Here is a 16,934-nt window from a genome sequence, read left to right on the forward strand (position 1 = left end):
GTTATAAAAGACTAAGCCTGGCCCCTCTCCAGTAGCTTTGACTCCCGCCTTACCATGTGATCCCTTGTTCCTGCATACAGCTCCACTGTAATGGCATCTGATATGAAGCCCTTGCCAGGGCCAGCTCCATACTTACTAAATTTTCCGCCTCCACAACAATGAGCTAAATCAATCCTTTTTCTCTACGAAATACTGAACCTCAGGTATCTTGCTGGTGATAGAAAATGGACTATGCCACCCACTAATCTTTCATCAAACATACTGTCCTTCCAGGGTCATTTTACATGTCTAGCCTATGATATGCTTGTATTTACATATAAACACTAAACACATTCCAGCTCTGTTGACATCAGCATTTGCATAACATCTGTAAATTCAGTTTTCTCAACTGTAATATGAAGAAAGGAGAACACGAAATTCAAGATTTTTGGAAAGGCATAAAATAACATAGGGATAGAATTTATTACAGCAGTGACATACGCAGTATGTGAAGAGGATGGCTGTGTAGAGTAAAAGAATGATAAAAGTCTCTCCACTGGCATGCTTGGAATTCTATAAGGAAATACTCTGATCATCACATGGCTATGGTTTTATTTTGACATTTAATATTTCTGGGGACAAAGAAGCTAAATAGCATGCTCTCACACTCCTGAACTGTGAGGAACGACCTCCCTAAAGTCGTCAGTAAGACACACAGAGAACAGCTATGGAAAAAAAGAGTCAAAAGGATGACTTAATGAATATTAAGACAACCAATATTATTCTCTTTCTTTTCTCATTGAGTTTATTGGTACTTTTTAGTAGACAGTACAGTTACATTTATCATTCGGATCTTGTACCTTTACATGACAAGTCTTGGTTCTCATTTTTTCCCCATACACCTGCCCTCCCTTCGGCCCCTCCACCCTTCAGTATTTATTTCCATATTGTAATTTTCTCATATTTTTTCTTTTCCCTTATTTCCTTTCCCCTACCCTTCCCACTTCCCCTATACCTTTAGCCCTTTTCTTCCTATTTCACATTGCCAATTACACCCCTTGGATCTTCTTTATGCTTTTAGTTTTTCACACCAGAGAAACTATTTGGTATTTATACATGTGTGTCTTATTCATTTCAATTAAGAGTATGGCCTCAATATGAATCCATTTTCCTATGAATGAGTCTAGTTTCTCATTCTTTATAGAGAGTAGTACTCCATTTTATAGAAAAACCACATCTTCTTTATCCAGTGTCCAACTGATGGGCAAATGGGTTGTTTCTAAGTTTCAGCTATTACAAACTCTGCTGCTTATAAACATGGGTGTGCGTATAGCTCTGTGATAAGACTCTTTTAATTCTTTTGGAAAGATATCCAACAGAGGGATGGCTGGGTCAAATGGAACCTCTAATCCCAGCTCTTTGAGGTATCTCCATGTTGGTTTCCACAGTGGTTGTACCAGTCTGTGCTCCCACCAACATAGGAGAAGGGTCCCTTTCTCCCTACAACCCCACCAACATTTGTTATTAGTTTATTTCCTGAGAGCAGCCATTCTTTCTGGAGTGAGGTGGAATCTCAGTGTTGTTTTCATCTGCATCGCTCTAATGACCAGTGATGTAGGACATTTTTTATATATTTATTTGCTGCTTTTACTTCTTTGAGATATGTCTGTTCATTTCAGATGCCCATTTTTGAATTGGGTCTTTATATTGGGAGGGGGTTATTTTTCTGAGTTCTTTATATATCCTAGATAATAGTCCTTTGTAAGACAACCAGTATTATTCCACTTCAAGGAGCATTTCCAAATTCCTTGATTATAAGCAGAAAAGGCAGGAGAACAATTTTCAAAATTCTTTATCACTAAAGCCTGTGACCTGAGACAATTTACCCATTTCTAATATACTCTATCAATTTTATGCCAGCTTATTCCTACTGCTGCTTATTTCACTTTTCTGTGAGACACCCACTAGTTTATTGGGTTATCTATTTAAAATTGGTGTGTTATTCCATGTTTAGAAATGGACTTGACAATCTATCTGCTTTTCTTTAAAATAAACCTATTCTGGATTTGCTCTTTTATTGTTTTTTTAATGTTAAGAATAACATGAAGGTAAGACAGCCATGGTATACTTTTAACATACAGGCTTTAAGGGACACCAAAACTACTTTAGATAGAATCTGATATGATCTATCATGTCATAGATACAAGAAGGTAAATCACTTGCATTAGTTGTATAGTAGGAAAATATAGCTAAATGCATATTAATCCCAAATAAATTGTTTCATCAGGTGCTTACCAGTACCCTCCTTTGTCTAGGGTTTCCAGGGCAGTATCTGTTCTAGTTTGGGTTCAGATCTCCAATTTCTTTATTCCTCATGTTTTTTCAACTATCTTCATCTGCTTACATTTTCTTTCCATTTTCCTTCTCTCTTTCTCTTGTTCTTTTATATCTATTAACTATCAAAAAGTATGTAGTCAGGGGCAGGGATGTGGCTCAATGGTTTTGCTGCCTGCCTGCCTCGCAAGCACAGCGGCTCGAGTTCAATTCCCAGCACCCCTCCCCGAAAGACAGAGTCTACTGGAGAACACAGACATTATATATGTAGCTAGTATGTAGTGGTGGCACACACCTGTAATCCCAGCACTGGGCAGGCAGAGGCAGGAGGATCACTAAGAGTTTAAAGCTAGCCTGGGCAACATAATGAATTCGGGGTCAGCCTGAGCTGTAAAGCAAGACCCTGCCTCAAAAAAACAAAACAGAAGTATGTTAGAGGCAGAGTCACATTTTGGCCCCTTGCTCTAGTACTAATCAAAAAGTGGTCTACCAGTCCATAGACTATTTGCTGAATTTACTAACAAATGGTCCTTGGATTTTCTATGTAATTTTTCTAAACTTTATTTTCCAAATAATTTTTCTTAATTTAATAAAAAAAGATCATACTGTGACAGATTTTAAATTTGAAAAGAAGAACTAACATGAGTTGCTTGAGTAGATCTGTTTGAACCTGTTGTAATATTCTTATAACAAAAAGTTGTGCTATAAGCACATTTACTGGCTTCCAGAATTCACAAAAATAGTGAAGTTTTATCTTTGATAAATATTAGGAACTAAAGGGAACTTAGAGGCTGAAATTTCACCAAAATTAGGCCTCAGGTAGTCTGATAGTCATCGCCAATGCTGTTACCATACAACCAGACATTATACTTTAAGAGGTCAACTGTCCTTGCTGCCACTAAGCAAAGATCCTGCTGCCACTTTCACTGTCCATGGAATAGTGTCTTCCCTGTCCTAGATTATTTGCATCTCAGTGCATCCTACAGGGTGAGAACGCCCAACTGGCCAAGTCAAGATTTTTTTTCAAAGTCCCATCTATACATGCTCAGAGGACCTACAAATGTGATCTGTCACCAAGGTCTGACACTCCTCTGGCCATTGAGCTTTTTCCTAAGATCCAGGATTTTGATGAAGAAACTGAAGTGATATGAACCATGGAGGAGGGCCAGTGTCAAGGAGACATTCCTAGAACACATGCTGCCTACGGTTTTGTGGTACATTAATCCATGCGCACACAAAATTGTCACTAAGAAATATTTGTTCCCCCACTGACCATATTTAATTAATGCAAAACTACATATAATTCTCAGCAACACAGACTCAGAGCCAATATTGTTCTTTGCTTAGTTTTCATCTCCTATAAAGAAGGACACCTTCACTTCAAGACAGTCCCCCAGAGTCCATCCTAAGAGTAACATCTACCTTCACGGAAGCTGGTGCCAGTCTCTTGAGCTTCTGCACATTCTCCATGCTCAGAGCTGGCACAGGGTCTCCTTGATATCCTGTTTCTTTTTGCAAAATAAATACCAATATAATAATTTCGTTCTTTCTCCAGAGAGATACAGAATTATGTGCCTAATAAGAAGCTGCTATTAAGGAACAAGTCAAAAGAAGCCTCTGATAACAGGAATAAAGTGACACACAATGATACAGCAGAACTAACATACCCAAAACTGTTTTTGTATGATAGAAGATAGCATGTTTTGCTAGTGAGAGGTGAGAAGGAAAATACAAGAGGCTTGGGAGAGATTACTGATTTATTTAATGCAGAACTGAGTAGGAAATAGTTCCGATGACTTAGCATATGACAAGCTCTTAGTTAAGATCCAAATTAAAGGGAGTTTCTGAAGCATGTCATGTCCGTGAGCCTGACATTCGCAGAAATGACAGTGTGTCTGAAAAAAGCTTTTAACATATTCTCAGTTATAGCTAAATGTGAAATGTGAGACTTCTCACCACTCCACTGAATGAATTTTTTATGGAGAACTGATGGATGTTATATTAATTTTGAGGGCAAGGAGAATTTAGGATGTCCTTAGTATATTTTGTTTTAGTGTTGTGTCCTTTTTCAGCTGAGTAACCAAGTTACACATTCACAGAAATATGCAATTTTTATACTATATAAAACCACAGTATTATAGAGTACTGGACCAATTATAACCCCAATGATGAAAACAGTAGAAAATAACATTCAGGAAAAGGTAGGTCTAACATAAAATATCTTGAATATAATGTGGGAAATGTAGCTGATATGATCTGCTAAATTTTTTTCATAGGCTGACATTACATTTGCTAGTTCCTCTTTCATATTCAAATTTTAAAAATCTCAAGCTGGCCCACCAAACAACACACCATGCCATTAGAAACCCAATGGCTTAGATTAGAAGCCTCAAATTCTATCTCTGAGCTGTCAAATGAGAGAAAAGTGCTCTTTTGATGGACTGTAAGAGCCGCTACCAAGAAGCTCAGTGTGACTCAAAACTATAGAGATAATTACACTGGTGTTTTCACCAGACTGGGCTATTGTCATAAATGTAAGGCAATAAGTGACAGGACATCCAAGTGAGAATGCATAATACACATACATCTCTCTGAGTGTAAATGGCAAAAATGATGGTATTGGGTAGAATATAGAATTTGTTTACCAATCTATTTTGCTGGGGGTTTGCAAAAACTACATTTATTTCTAAATTGATAGAATTTCTGATTTTAGTTTAAGACTATTTCATAAATGCTTTCAGAGCTATTATTCAGACTGCCTAAGTGCCCCCTTTTTCTAGACATGTGAATTAAATAAGGAATGAAACTAATAGAAGGCATAAATGCATGCAATGACTGTGGTGAGTGGGAAAAGAAAGAGATTTCAATTCTATCAAAGCTAATGGAATACTATTTTCATGTAAGCAGAGAGATTTCATAGTTTTTCTTTAATAAACAACTCCAAGCCCATCCACTTTTGTGCTCGTGCTATCACAGCCTGTTACGAAGACAAAGCCCGTTCCTTATTCATTTCTGCATGTCCCCTGGATTTCGTAGTACCTTGTAGACAGAATTGTATTACTTACCAGTACTTAAACAAATCTTAATATGTAAAAACAGACATTGAGGATTGGGTTATCATAAGAACTACACTTATTTTCTTTCTGGCTTTACCTTCCCATTTCACAAAAATAAACACTAGCCTTATTACCTGGTTTTATACGGCAGTCACTTTTCTAATCCCTTTGCATTTTAATGTGCAACAACCTTATTGAGGTTCTTCCCTTGCCTCTACAAAAGTGGGTAAACTAAGGTGCCGAAAGATTAACTGACTTGTCAAGTACTTGCAAGGAACTGAAGCTCTTAAGCATCTTATGATTCTTCCATTACTTGAATTAATGAAGCCTGAGTCCAGAGTCCTGTTCTTAATGATCCCATTATTCCATTGAGAGAACAGGTGAGTTCAAATGAGACTGACAAAACTGGACCTCCTCAAAAACTGGCATTTTTTCAATACCTTCACTATTTGTTATTTTCCAATTACTAGGATATTTTTACTGAGAGCACTTAACTGATAATCAAATAGAATGTTCTGAGTTTCTTTTTGCAAATTTAAAATGTCGCTTTTCAGAAGCATTCAGTTCTTCAAATTTTAAATACTTCTCATACTGTGAAATAGCTCTACTTTGTAGAGATGCTATTGCAAAGTAGCATTTTTACCTCTCCACTTGGAAATCCTAGTATGTAGAGGACATTATTGAATAAGATAGTTCAAGGCACAATGGACTGTCTTCGAATGTATTTACTGTTTTGCTCTGTAGTGGGAAGTCAATTGCTTCCACTATGAAGCCCAGGTTTTACCTTATGCACCCTGCTCACCTGTTCTGAGCTGCAAAACACTGTGCCTTAATATTGGGGCAAGGAGGCATTAGTCAATAGAAGTCTTGAGCATCTGCAGGGGACAGCGCAGTTCTCAACACTTGGAAGCTAGAAAGAGTAAACCAAGGGTCTTCCTTAAGAACAGTCACAGTGTTGTGTCATTGGGCTTAAGTAAAGTAAATGTCTGTAAAGCTCTCAATGTGTGGTGCATTGTGAACCTCAAAACTCCATTAGCTGTTTTAATAACTAGCGAAGAGCATTCACTTTATCCATTAGCGTTTATAATGATGAAGGAACTTCAGACATCAGGCCCTGGTTATTTCTCAGACCACAAACTAAAAAAAAAAAAAAATGGGAATAGGAGTGCACACAGAAGTGTAATGTGGGTGGGTCATTTTCTGAGAGTTCTGTAGGGAGTTCCTTATGGAATGAATTCAGTGTTTCATACGCAAGCAGAATGTGAGGAATGAGATTTGACAGCTAGATGAGAAAGGCAAGGGCTGTCCTGGCAGAAGGATGGCATTAATACAACAAAGCAACGTGAAGCTATGTGGCTTATGATGGAAAAAATGGTGACAAAAACAACAACAGAAGAAAGCAGACTGGAGTGAGGAGAATAGAAGATGCCATGGGTAAGGCAGTGGATGGGCACGTGACAAATAGACTCAATGTTATGCTACGATGAAAACTGAAAGCCATGACCTATACGCTGTGGGACAACATGAAGATTTTACACCTGGAAATCAGATGCGGATTTGAGAAAGTTCAGTGAGCACACAGCTTGGAGTGTTAAAGCCCAGTGATGAGAACGTCCATTAAGATTTAGGGTTATAGTTTCTCACAGCAGAGAAACTATTCAGTATTTACACGTGTGTGTCTCATTTATTTCAATTAAGAGTATGCCCTCAATATGCATCCATTTTCCTATGGATGACTCCATTTCTCATTTTTTATGGCTGAGTAGTATTGCATTTCATAGGAAAACCACATCTTCTTTATCCAGTCTCCAACTGATGGGCAATTGGGCTGTTTCCAAGTTTTACCGATTACAAACTGTGCTGCTATAAACATGGGTGCGTAAATATCACTGTAGTATGATTCTTTTAATTCTTTTGGAAAGATACCCAGCAGAGGGATGTCTGGGTCAAATGGAACCTAATAAGATCCTTATGGTATAATTGGCAATGTGAAATAGGAATAAAAAGGCTAAAGGTGTAGGGTAAGTGGGGAGGGTAGGGGAAAGGTTGTAAGGGAAAAGAAAAAATCTGAGAGAATGAAAAAAATGGAAATAAAGTTTTTGTAAATAGGTAAGGGAGCAGGAGGTGAAGGGAGGGCAGGAGTAAGGGAAAAAAATGAGAACCAAGACCTTTCATGTAAAGCTACAAGATCCCAATGATGAATGTAACTGTAATGTATACCTAAAAGGTACCAAAAAACTCAATGAGAAAAAAAAAATTTATGGTGATAATTTAGGTAAGATCTAAAGAATTAGCATAGTGAAATGGGAGGTTCGAACAATTATGACATCATTTAGAAAAATAGTTGGGGTAATTTGACCAAAAAGAGAGCATATAAAAGATATTGAGAACACACAAAATGAATGACTCTAATTATGCTTTTGGAGATGACATTGAATGTCAAAGATGTCAAGAGTTGAGAGTCTCAAGAAACACAGACAAAAAATAGTTGAGAAACAAAGAGGGAGAGGGTAGGGCCTTAGGGAGGGAGAAGGGATGGATGGATGATGGAAATTTAGAGGGTGAAGTACTCTAATATACACACATATACAGAGAGAGAGCGAGAGAGAGAGAGAGAGAGAGAGACACACAGAGACACAGAGAGAAGAGAGACAAAGAGGCAGACAGAGATAGAAAGACTTGTCATCATTTTGAGAATGCCTTTGATAAATGTCTAATTTGGCATAGTTTTTAAAAATTAGGAACTCAAACAAATTGAAGATGTGTGCAGAAATAGAGTGCAATGAAGAAAGAGTCTAATTTCCAAAAACACAAATATAGTAGATTCATAAATAAAATGAATATATATGTGAGGACTGGAGGATGAATTTGATAGATAAGATCTTAAAACTGCAGACTTACCATCTAAAATGTCATGACAGAGAAAAATGTTTTGTGCTAACATGTATTAGTATGTTAATGAGAAAATATAATCTAAAAGTAGGCATAATGAAACTCAGTAAAATTATGATTTGTTTTACTTATAAGAAAATTAAGTCTCTAAAAGTATAGCTGATAAAGAGATGCAGCTCTCAAACTCCAATCTCTGTCCCACTCTCTCTCCCCACTTCTTTTTTCTTTTCGGCACAGGGGATTGAACTCAGGACCTTGCACTTTCAGTGCCATTGAGCTAAATCCTGGCAAATCTCTTTTTTATATAAGGCATATATAGCTTAAGTGAACTTTCATTGTACTACTTTTTTGTCTTTCAGATGGTAAGTCTTCAGTTTCAAGATCTTATCTACCAAATTCATCCTCTAGTCCCTATATATATTCACTTTATTTATGAATATACTACATTTGTGCTTTATTTACTGATATGATAAGAGAATAGTGATTTAATGTCTTGTAAACTGGATTTTGTAAAATACTAAAATAAAATAATTTATTTTGCCTATCCCTTGAATACAAGCTATTAAATAATGCAAGATTATTTAAATGACCATCAAAGTTCAACAAGAAAAATCTGAACTTCCTGTTAATTAAAAATACCTTCAAAGAAGTAAAGATGACCAATAAGTGCAAGAAAAGGTGTTCAGCATCTTTGGCTATTAGAGAAACGCAAACAAGCACAACACTGAAAGGTCAACTTATTAGAGAAATAATGGTTATTACCATGAACTCAAAAAACAGCAGATGTTGGCAAGGCCACAGGGTAGGGGGAGGAATCCTACATTTTTGTTGGGAATATAACTAGTATAACCACTATAAAAACCAGTATGGTGGGAATGCAATCAGTACACCCACTATGGAAATATGGAGAATCCTCAAAAAACTAAAACTAAAACTAAAACTCCATACCAGTTGAATATAACTCCCTACTCTCCTGTGTTCCTCATTCTTAAAATGCATCATTCTACATTGTAGTATATGAATTAACTAATCTGCCTACCTCACATTAGCAGGTAATATATGAGATTTTGTGCAAGCCTTATTCACTTATATAACACTTTCTGGATTCATCCATGTAACTCATGACAGAATTCTTGTCTGTTTCGAGAATGGACAGTATTTGGTTACATTTATATGACACATTTGCCTATAAATTAATCTATAAATAGACTTGAATTCCTTTTTTATCTTTTGGCTATAATGAGTCATAGAAAACGGACTGTATGTGTTTCTGCTCTAGTCCTTCCTTTTAATTATGTTATTTATACACTGAGAAGAAATGCTTTATCACTTTTTAATTCTATATGTGTTTTAAGGAACACTCAATTGTTTCACATAGTAACTGCACTATTTTTAATTCCCACAAAAAATGTGCAACAATTTCATTTTTTTTCCTATATTTACCCAAACTTTTCTTTCATATATTTTTCTATATATTTTTCAAACATTTTAGAAGTTCTGTTTAAGTTTAGTTTCAAACTCCATGCAGATGCATAATGCAATCACTGGAATCCACACTTAAAATGATTAAAGCAGTACTGTTTTGTACATTTGAACAGAACAAAAAATGCACTTATAGTTATTTTTAACTTTTGTCCTATCATACAGTCTATATCTTTTTAACCATTTGCATTTAGCATTAATTTTATATGATTGAAAATCGACCATCTTAAAACAGAATGGTTAATGGGTATAGGAATATAGTTGAATAGGAAAAGTCATCTCTAAGGTTATGTAGTAGCACAATGTGATAACTATGGTTGACGATAATTAATTGAATATTTCAACATATTACAGATTTTAAATGTTTCCATCACAAAAAATAATAAATATCTAAAGTAATATGTGTGCCATTTGCCTAGATTGCATCAATGTGCTTTATTTACCTGTATGGAAATGCCATAGTGTATATCATAAATATGTATGCTTATGATATGGCAATTAAAAATAAAAATGTATTTTAAAATTTAAAAAAAAAACTAAAAATAGGGGACGGGGATTTAGTTCAGTGATTCTGCCACCTGCTGCACAAGTACAAGGTCCCGAGTTTGATCTCTGGTACCAAAAACACAAAAACAAAAGCAAACAAAAAACCGCTAAAAATACAAATTCCATTTGACTTTGATATTGCACTTCTAGGTATCTTCCTGAAAGAATTAAAAGACATCATATTACAGTGATACCCGCATACCTTAACTATAGCGGCACAACTCATAATAGCTAAATGTTGGAAGTGGCCCATAGGCCCATCAACAGACAAAGAATATACTGTGTTTATGCACAATAGAGTATTCTTCTACTATAACACAGGACATATTTCAGTAATTCTTAGGAAAATGGATGGACCTTTAGACCTTAAATCTAAGGATAATGAATCAGACACAAAAGGCTAAATGTTGCAAGATTTCTCTTGAGAAACCAAAGTATGAATAATTTAAAGAACAATATAAAATATGATAATAGAAAATAGGGAGGAAGATCTTTTGCAGATGGGAAGAGGATCTAGAGATGGAGGAAAAGGAAAGGGTGGGGAGGAGATGGAGAAAATAAAAAGGTTTAAAATGTGATATGCACATCTAACAACTCCCAACATATAAATATATTCATTATTTATTGCAAACATGTATTAATAAAATTTGTTTAAAAAAGCAATAAAGGGTGGGGATTTAGCTCAGTAGTTCCACTGTCTGCCTCGCAAGCACAAGGACCCGAGTTCGATCCCTGGTACCAAAAAATAAATAAATTTTTAAAACTAATAAAAGCATTTCAATCCTTAGCATAGATTCATTGTAGGTGGAAGACACTGGCTAACTGTCTCCTACTTGCTCTTGTTTCTGGGCCTTTCAGAATGAGTAAATTAGGGTGGCACACAGAGGTCAAAGACAACAACAGTTCTAAGAGACTATTGGTATTATAATTGAGTCTTATGGCTCTTTCATAAAATGATTTTGTAGATTTCTTAGAAATATCTGTCTCAGTAGGGACCTTTGATAATGCCTTCTTCCAGATGGTTGAATAGCCCAATCACCTTGAGCTTCTGCATCTAGAAATCTGCCCATGGACTCATTTTGAAGTATTTTCCTCTCACCTGGCAGAAAGCCTTCTTGAGTAGGATCATCTTAAGACATCTTTGCCCTCCACATTAGGCAATTAGTGAAGTCACACTGGCTCCTAATGGAGACTCTTAGTTATCAACAAACAAACCAGCTAAGAAATTAGGTACCAGTTGCTGTGTGCTCCAAATCAGAGACACATGTCAAACCGTGAGAGGTTCTCATGAAGTCTGGATGCACTTTGAGTCGCCATCCGTCCCATCTCCAAATTGAGCTGGGGACTGTGGTTGGCAGCTTTCAAGATAACACCCCTGCCCCGTTACTTAGCTTTATCTTCCTTATTTCTCAGGGAAAGTTCTCATTTCACAACCACAAAAATACATTCTTCATGAACTTTCTGCTGCTTTGCTTTTATTGTCCTAAAGCAAATGGTGAGCATCTATTTTTTCTGTTTTTCGGAGACAAGAAATGCCACAGGAAAATGGAACAATGCACACTGTTGGGTGTCTCAAGTTTTACTATGCAACATATTAACGCTTCTGATACATGCGCCACACTAGATAAATCAGAAACAAAATACTTCAGTGTGGTCAAAGACGTAATCCTGAAGCCAATTATAACAGATGTTCTCATTCTGCTGATTTTGCCAGTACTTCCTGTTTGCTTCCTCCCTGCTTCCCTCTTTCCTAGCCTTTTTCTAGCTTCCATTAATATCTCTTATCTTTTTATGACATTTTCAGCTTTTAATTTTTCTACTTTAAAAAATGATTGCTGGAAAGAGGTGAGAGAGTTATTTTCTTTGTAGTCTAGGCTGTTCCTAGATCATCGCAGTAAATGTGTTTCAAAACTGGTTACCTCAAGTTAGCTCAATGATGATCCAAACAGAAATCTCTGTCAACGCCTTTGAACAGGAATCAATGGCAGCCAATGCCATTTTTACAAACGATGTCAACTGTGATTAACAAAAAATAAATAAAAAGATTTAAATATTAGCTTCAGTATGCTCACTTGCTATGAAATGATTTCTATTTGAAATGTGCATCACATTTTCATAAATATAATGGATATATTTTTAGAGAAGGAAATATAGGATATGGTGTTACTATTGGTAGCATTGTTTCACATTTTAATGTAGAAATACAAATTTTAAATTTGTTAAAATAAAACCTACTGCAAAAATCCTCTATACTTAACTTTTGATTTTGGGTTTTGATTGAATTAGTCATCTTTTCTATTGCTGCAACACAACACTGACCCCCACAATTTAAAGGAGAGTTTTAGTTTCCTTTATGGTCCCAGGGATTTAGAACATGGTCAGCTGGCTTTAAGTAGGAACATCATGGTGAAAGAGTAGGGTGTCACATAGCTGCTTAGTTTAACAGCTAGGATTAAGGGCAGGGCAGCAGCCCTAGAGAGGAAAAGGTGAGGGACCAGATGTAGTACCCAAGGTCATGCCTCCGTGACTCACCCAAACTCACCCAGGAGCGTGCTCCACTGTTCTCCTGTGCAGGTCCCAAAGCTACACCCTAATGCCATGCCTATATTCTGCCAATAATAGCACCATGGCTTACCAGCCTTCATACACCACGCACACTAGCCTCATTGTACTTCAACAGCTTTAGTGAACAGGCAACACCTTTTTGCCCTCTACAGCTTTCTGATGCTGATCCCTTTCTAATGTCTGAAAGGCTTCTCTTATTAATCTCCTCTCCTCCCACTCATGTTCTCTCTCATTCCCCAAACACATAGGATGTTTGCACATGGACACAGTCTGCGTGTATAGCACTTACCAAGCACTTAATAATGTTTACTGAAAAAAATGAATAATTGAATAAAATTGCATTATGGTTGCCTTGCTAAAATGCTATATGCTATAAGTGAAGTACATGTAATCGGCATCATGCTGATCCATGGGCTATCTTTTCCCTTGGGCTGCTTTAAGAATAGTAGCTGCAGGGATCTACTCCGGCCCCTCCCCCTCAAGACTATTTCCAAGATTCTATTTCATAATCTGGGATTAACAGACTATAACACCCTTAACTACCATCTTCAAGAAGATATTATGACTCCTTCTGGGCATGACCTTTCATTTCCAGCCCCTTAAATGTGACTGTCTTCACTGTCAAACAATGACAAATATTCTCACCAAAACTAGCAATAACATTCCAGTTCATAAATTCAACCCGTTGTTTTTAGAACTATATAACATCCCTGTAACACTTGGCAATCTTCACCATGCCTCCCTCTATCCAGAAACTATCCTGATGACCATATTATATTCTACCCATTGTCTATTCATTTTTTGGCCATTCCTGCTCTTTAATGTCCCTTGTGCATTCTTTGTGTTTTGAGGTTCCATGAACTAGGGCCTTCCAATTCTGGACCAAATACTGCCACTTAGAGATACATTCCCATCGCTTTAATCATATGCAAGCCCTGACGATGGTTTTACTTTCATGTATTACCTAGGCTCTAAGTAAAACATTTTGATTGTCTCCTGGGATAACAAACTTTGTTATTTTACAGCTACAATTTAATGGAAGGAAATATTGCTCATCTTCTCTCAGACTCCTGTACAGCTCTTGTTATATGGAAGATAGCTAAAAGATGTGTTGACTAAATTAAAAAAAAATCTTACTTGTTCCCAATTTCATGACTTACGAGTAGAAGAATTTCAGTTCTACTGTCCAATTGGTACCCACTCACTCATCACAACCTGAGTCTATTTTTAAGATTGTTGCCCTCTACCTCACTATTGCTGAGAATCCTCATTAAGCATATCTGCAAAATAAATGTTTGTGTGTTAAAAAAATTTATATGTTGACTCATGATGCCAATATGGTAACATCTGGAATTTTTTCCAAAGAGATAATCAGGGAGATAATTAGGTCATGAGGGTGGAGCCTTCATGGATAAGATAAGTGCTCTGTTACGTAGGAACGAGAGATCTAGCTCAGTCTTTTTCCATCACATGAGGCCACAGAAAGACAGCGGTCTGCAACCTGGAAGCCATGCTACCATCTTGAACTCTGAAAAATACATTTTTATAAGCCACCCAACATATAATACATTGTATAACAGTGTGGTCTAAAGACAGAATCTCCCTTATCTACTGAAGTTGCCAGCAATGGTTTCTCTGATAAGATTCTTATAGCTGTAATCGCTATCTAGGTTTTTTTATTAAAGAGAAAAAAAATCAAGCATGTTACTTCCCAGGTTAAAAGCCTCTTTTGGTTGCCTGGTAATTACAGAATGAAATCCAAACTTCCCAGGATGATTCAATTTTTTAGGATTTCTCATCACTTCCCTTGGTGCTTCTGCAACATTGAAGTGCTAAGTGCTAAGTGTTCAGTATACACACCAAGGCCCTGGAACCTTCCAGTCTTTACATATGCTTGGAAGCCTCTTCTCACTTGTGATCCTGGGAGTGTCTCAGTTAGGCTTCACATCCATTCAGGTGCTAAGAGTTTGCCAAGCTTGTCCTCATCCATAGAGGATTTGCCATCTTCCCTTCAGTGATCCTGCAAGCATTTCATTCCTCTCTTAATAAAATTCATCATGTCACATTTATCATTTACCTATGTGTCTCTTTCATTAAACTACAGTGAACTCTTTTATCATAGGAACTGCCTCCCTCGCCCATGAAGACAGATCAGTTGTACTTACGCAAAAACTGATTTCAGCTCATTACCAACCCAATGAATCAATTTAACAGACATTCTCATTACCTAATCCCAGTTAGATGTTGTACTAGAATGTAGAAAAATATAACACTCCACTATGTACACATGTTAAACTATAAAACAAACATTTTCTTTCTTCCATTTTTCAATTAGAGGAACTAAGTTTGTTAATGAGGCCAAAATTCCTGGGAAGATGTCTAGAAATGTGGAAAGGGAGTGGTTAATAGGATTTTTTTTTCACTGAAGAAAGATTACCAACAAATCAAAGGCAGGTGCTATGAAGCCCAGATAATAAATTTGTTTCTACCCTGAGATATCTAGTTCTGGTATATGCTTAAAATCATTCGATGGTGTCTATTATTTCTGACTGGGCATTTCCTGTATGTTCCCTCCTCTGCTCCCCCACCTCAACTCTCAGTGTCAGGCAGTTTTAGTAGGAAAACAAGATTGGGCAGGTAAAAGAGAAGCTTTGGAAATAGGTGGTAGAGAAATGCTTTCCAGATGGCAATGAAGGAATAATTTACAATAGTAAATTTTGCTTCAATCAGTGAAATTTTACCCCTAGATACATGTGCACCTCAATGCAATGCATAGTCTCAGTTTTGCTTCGGGTCAGGAATAGCACATAGGACACAAAAAGAAGTCCCAGAGACTCTTGGGTGCTTTCATGTTCCCCATTCCAAGTGACAGCTAGCAAAAACTCCCTGTCTCAGTTGACTTTTTAGGGAATATATTAGAGAAATTTGAGGTAAATTAAATTAACACAAAGGCTTATATGTGCAAATTGTGGTCAATGAAATGTAAGTGAAACGGGACCTAGATTAAATTCTGGGCACTGTTAGCTAATTGTGATACTTTGCAGAGGTACTTTTAAATTAGGCTTCAATTTTTCCTCTAAAAGTAGAGTTGTAACATTCCTTCCTGCTTCAGTCAGAGGTCTGAACCAAGCAAAGTGTAGAATTCTAGTAGCAGAAAAACAAATAGAATGCATATTGGAAAAAATCAGAACACAATAAAATCCAAGCTAAGGTAATTGATAATCAAACTTATAGTTGCTGCACAACAACTCAGGTGGAATTATAATTCTTCTATTTTTAAATTACAGGTCAGGTTGGTGATTTTCTAGCATAAACACAGCTTTGGGGAGTAAACTAAATTATTTTTTATTGTAAAAACTTTTAGAAATGGCAGAACTATAACTGTTCACATGGGGTTCATGTTTGTACTTGAATATGTATGTATCTATTTCTTTTTGCAATTCCTTCCCACAACTTTTTAAAGTTTAAGGCAATTAATTCTATTTCATGAAAAGGAGAAAACTGTCTGCCTTCCTAGAGAAGCAAATTGTCTGAATCGAGTTCTTGGTTGTTTCCGTAAACAAGTAGAAGAATCATTGTCACCTTCTCTTTAACACTTTAGAGTGAGAAGACTGAGTGTTTCAAGACTTTTCATCTTAGAGAACCCATTAGGTTATGGTTTTCACTTTTGCCCCAAAGACCATCTGTGACTTTGGTTGTAGATTTAGTCCCCAAGGTCCCTGTTTGCAAAGTTGCATTATATAACCAGCTGACTCTAAAACATAGTAAATCCAATTGCTCTTATTTTTAGACTCTATTTCCCTAAATGAAATACATGAGAGTAATATTAGTTACATCCATGGCACTGCAGAAGCACTCATTGAGCTTCAATAATAAGAATAACAATAATAATAAAATTTTATAGCTGTTTTTCTCAAAGGAAATTAGAACACTTTACCAACATTATTGTGTCATTAATCCTCATGTCTGAAAAATAGTGCAGTGTGTTTTGGTGCAAGAGTATGAGCCAGAGGGAGTGAGACAGGCTTGTTTTCCATTTACCTACCTGGAAATCATTTAGGTAATGAGTGAACAAGATAA

This window comes from Fukomys damarensis, unplaced genomic scaffold (genome assembly GCF_012274545.1).
Source record: "Fukomys damarensis isolate Sample0158 unplaced genomic scaffold, DMR_v1.0_HiC HiC_scaffold_5, whole genome shotgun sequence".
Classification (NCBI taxonomy): domain Eukaryota; kingdom Metazoa; phylum Chordata; class Mammalia; order Rodentia; family Bathyergidae; genus Fukomys; species Fukomys damarensis.